The sequence below is a fragment of the Equus quagga genome, chromosome 14 (assembly GCF_021613505.1).
Source record: "Equus quagga isolate Etosha38 chromosome 14, UCLA_HA_Equagga_1.0, whole genome shotgun sequence".
NCBI classification, from domain to species: domain Eukaryota; kingdom Metazoa; phylum Chordata; class Mammalia; order Perissodactyla; family Equidae; genus Equus; species Equus quagga.
The window spans coordinates 90,259,974-90,265,004 of NC_060280.1; the positions used below are offsets into that span (position 1 = coordinate 90,259,974).

Sequence of the window (5,031 nt, forward strand, 5' to 3'; positions counted from 1 at the left end):
TTTAATTGGGGTGACTTTTTTTTTAAAGATTTTATTTTTTTCCTTTTTCTCCCCAAAGCCCCCCGGTACATAGTTGTATATTCTTAGTTGTGGCTCCTTCTAGTTGTGGCATGTGGGACGCCGCCTCAGCGTGGTTTGATGAGCAGTGCCATGTCCGCGCCCAGGAAGTGAACCAACAAAACACTGGGCCTCCTGCCGCGGAGCATGCAAACTTAACCACTTGGCGATGGGGACAGCCACTGGAGTGATTTTTTAAAGGAAGAAATATATTTCATTTTCCATATATTTTCTTCAACGGATGGGACTGATATTTTACTGGGTTCATAAGTTTAATTCTTTAGAGTTAGAGTTAGAGTTTGCTCCTCTTGCTTTGAGGAGCAAAGTGGCTTGCTCCTCGATCACACTTTGGCTCACTGTCTCTAAAGTGAGTGTATATAAAAACAGGTAAATAACCAAGAAATCAATGTGGAACGAGTTCTAAGAGGAAATGAGTGCCACCACTGAGAAATACTGCTGAAGGTACTGGAGTGTATGGTCCTCAAGTGTGAATGCCTTACTTTGCTTGGCTTGAATCCAAAATATAGACACAATGCTGGCTGTGTATTTGCTTGTTTCATTCATTCCAAGCCACTTTTCCCTTCCAGGAGAGGTCTTAGCAACATGGGACCAAAAGAACCTAACAACTGTCTCAGAATTCTTCCTCATGGGGCTCTCAGATGACCTGGAACTTCAGCCTTTGTTCTTTGGGCTATTCCTGTCCATGTACCTGGTCACCATATTAGGGAATCTGCTCATCATCCTGGCAGTCAGCTCTGACTCCCACCTCCACACCCCCATGTACTTCTTCCTCTCCAACCTGTCCTTGGCTGACATTGGTTTCATCTCCACCACTGTCCCCAAGATGATTGTGGACATCCACACTCACAGCAGAGTCATCCCCTAGGTCAGATGCTTGACACAGATGTCTTTTTTTATCCTTTTTGCATGTATGGATGACATGCTTCTGACTGCGATGGCATATGACCGATTTGTGGCCATCTGTCACCCTCTGCACTACCCCGTCATCATGAACCCCCACCTCTGTGGCTTCTTAGTTTTGACATCTTTTTTACTTAGCCTTTTGGACTCCCAGCTGCACAATTTGATTGTGTTATAATTTACCTGCTTCAAGGATGTGGAAATTTCCAATTTCTTCTGTGACCCTTCTCAACTCCTCAACCTTGCCTGTTCTGACACTTTCACCAACAACATAGTCATGTGTTTTGTTGGCACCATCTCTGGTTTTCTTCCTATCTCAGGGATACTTTTCTCTTACTATAAAATTGTTTCACCTCATTAGGTGGGAAGTACAAAGCTTTCTCGACCTGTGGCTCTCACCTGTCAGTTCTTTGCTTATTTTATGGAACGGGCTTTGGGGTTTACCTCAGTTCTGCTGTCTCACTTTCTCCCAAGAATGATGCAGGGGCCTCAGTGGTGTACACTGTGGTCACCCCCATGCTGAACCCCTTCATCTACAGCCTGAGGAACAGAGACATCAAAAGAGCCATGCAGAGGCTTCTCAGCAAAACAATCTAATATCGGTATCTGTGCCATTCATTCAGAGTGAAAGTTGGGAAATGCAGCAAAACTGAACATCTAGATCTGAAAATCCTACCTCTCTTATCAAATTGTTTTGTAGCTTTCACAACTTTCACTTCTCTCCATTTTTAATATCTGAATATTGATTCTTTTGGTATGTCTTTAGTGACACCGGGAGTATATTCTGAGATCTTTTGTGTATCATACTCACTGCATGACTATGCAGTGTTTATATCTATGGGGTCTTCTGTAGTTTATCATTGATGATCCAGGCATCCCAGAAAGATGAAAAACTTTCCTTTTGTATGTTTAAAAATTACATCTTTCCCACAGCTCTTATATATTTTCCATATGAATTTATAATTTACAAAATATATTTATGCAGGTTATGTGTGAGTTTGCATGTCACTGGTTCTCAGCCTTGGATTTACTGAAATCATCTGGGAAGCTTAAAAATACTGATAACTGGGTCTCACCACCAGAGATTATGATTTAATTGGACTGGAGTGTGGTCTGAGCATGAGGATTTTTAAAAGCCTCATGCTCAGGTGGTTCTAGATGCAGCCAACATTGAGAACTACTGATTTAAGTCAGATCTTTTACTCAAAGATGACCTGTATGTCTTGGATCCTAACAGCTCATGGGCAAATGCCAAAGATCCTAAAGAGATCATAGCTCCAAAAAGGAATATATGAAAAGCCTGCTGTAGCAATAGGTAATGTGTTTTCCCCATAATTCCTGATAATGTTTCTTCAAATATTTTCTCTGTGTACACTATACAGCTGGATGTATGCTAGTTATGAAACTATTGTCCCTCCGATCCAAACTTACACTTCTGTACTTTGCTTTGTGGTGCTGAGGTGGGGCTCTTGAAATCACGGTTGTATTTTCCATCTTGTGTTCACTTTACAAATTTTCAATAGTGGTCAGTAACAGTAATTATGCCCTAAAAGCTCAGCTTTTCCCTTTAAACCCCTCAAGCCCTTGGTGTGGTAGCTTCTTCCTTCACTTATGCTTGCTATTTGCCACTCTGTCCTTTTTGGCCTTTCAATAACTTCAGTAACTATTTAACCAACTCGCTATATTAAAATATCCTCATTAAAATGACTAGTTGGTTTCTCTTTTCCTGACTGAGCCCTGGCTGATAATGTAACATGGTTTATAAAAGTATGTTGTGAGGTGTCTGCAGTTACAAGATTGCAAAAGGTGCCCAGGTAAGAAAGGTGGGTGTTAATGCTATGTCTTGGTCATGAGTATACAACTGGAAAATAGGGGTGCTATCATATTTCCAGTTGCTGTGTGGCTCTAATGGTGCTTGTGGATCATTAAGTCACCATGTCACCAGTATAAATTTATCTTCTTCTACGTTACCCTAGGACTGTAAAGGACCATGTTGTCAGCAAAGTGGAGCTCTTTCCAGCAACAGCCTGGTTAGGACATCGCTTTATTATCAGGTCTTCTGTCATGATAACTCAGGCTTTGGTCTCCTTTTGCGTTCTACAAGATTAGTGTCCATCTTTCTTTAGAGATGTCAAATCATTTTTACAGTAGTAATGTTGACTATCTGAAAAGCTGTCCATAACTAGCTTAATTTACTTTTACTTTAAGGAAAATCACCTACTGCTTCATTGATGAGCAACTTTGATGTTAGAGGAAGGAACGCACTTGACAGAGAATGAATTCAATTCACACCAGTTAGCAGGAAAGTATTTCACCCGATAAAAACTATGAAAATACTATATTTGCGTATACATATATGCAAACCAAAGAGATAGCCAAAAAACGTTGGAAAGTGCTCAAGTAACGTGGCTTTTTTGTGTGTGGCTTAATTTCTAGGTTTTTTTTTTCAATTTGCTACCTCCTGTTTTCATATTACACCATCTTAAAATTCACAAAGACAAACGAATCTAAGAAATTATAAATCTGAAAGTATTATAACAGAAAATACACACCTGAGTCATAACCCAAGATTTTCTACAACATGCATGCAATGCCTTTCCTTAAAGTTCACAATTGGTAAAATGGGAGTATATACACTTGTGTTATAAGATTGGGTTGAACTCAAATTATACAACAATGTGAAAATTATTTAATTTTAAGATGTTCCCAGATGACTAAAAAATGAGATTTTAGACTTAAATTTCAACTAGTCATACATGGCAGCCTTTTCTGACCAAAACATTTTCTGTCTCCTTTGTGACTATTATATTATTCCACTAGTACTCCTGGAACAGTGGTGAACATGACAACAGACATTATTCTGGAGGTGGATGTAGCTTGTTTGCAAATAAAACTAGAGAATTTGGGGTTTTTTGGTTTACTTTTTCAGGATTTTCCCCCCAGCATTATTGACACATAATTGACATATAGCATTGTATAAGTTTAAGGTGTATAATATGGTATTTTGATCCACATACATATTGTGAAATATTTACCAAAATATGGTTATTTAAAACATCCTTTACCTCACATAACTACCACTTTGTTGTTGTTGATGTTACAGTGAGAACATTAACTCTACTGCCATAGCAACTTTCAAGCACACTGTAAAGTTAACTATAGTCACCATGATGTACATTAGATCCCTGAAACTTATTCATCTTATAACTGAAAGTTTGTACCCTTTGACCAACATCTCATCCTTTCCACCACCCTTCAGCCCCTGGCAACCACAAATCTATTCTCTGTTTCTATGAGTTCAGTGTTTTTGGATTCCACATATAAGCAAGATCCTACAGTATTTGTCTTTCTCAGTCTGATTTATTTCACTTAGCATAATCTCAATTTCCATGCATGTTGTAGCAAGTGGCAGAATTTCTTCCTTTCTCGTGGCTGAGTAAAATTCCATTGTGTGTGTGTGTGTGTGTGTGTATACATAGTCTGAATGATGAAGTGCTTGGAGCACAAAGTCCTTATAGAGAATGAAACCTATATGGTGGGCAGTATCTGAGATGACCCCAAAGAACATAAACTCCTAGTTTTCATGCCCTCATATATTTCTCTATCATGTGTGAGATGGGAATAATGACTCACTTCCAGTAATGAGAATGTGGAAAAATGTTGGGAAGCCACTTCTGGGAATAGAGCAAAAAAAATCAGGCTTTCTTTTTGCTGCCTCTCTTGCTCTCTTGGTTGTTTTGGTTGATGGGGCCCAAATGCAATGTAGTGAGCTCCCCCATCAAGAGACCCATGTGTCAAGGAACTGAGGGAGTTCTCTGGCCAATAGCCTGTAAACACATGAATACTGCCAACAGTCCATGAGTGAGCTTGAAAGTGGACCTTTGCCAGTCAAGCCTTGGGATGACTGCAGCCCTAGCTGATTTAGACCTTCTAAGAGGCCCTTCGAAGTATTAAATTAATCAGTTACCAAATAAATACATAAAAATCAACAGTTTTATAATACACCAGTGTAGTTCAATTAGATAAAAAAATTAAGTAATTTAGAACTGAAGA

At 39.2% G+C, this 5,031-nt stretch overlaps 1 pseudogene; it reads left to right on the forward strand.

The window, feature by feature from the left end:
- Window positions 1–670: 670 nt before the first annotated feature.
- Window positions 671–1,575, forward strand: LOC124225182 (olfactory receptor 18-like; annotated as a pseudogene).
- The last annotated feature ends 3,456 nt before the right edge of the window (window positions 1,576–5,031 follow it).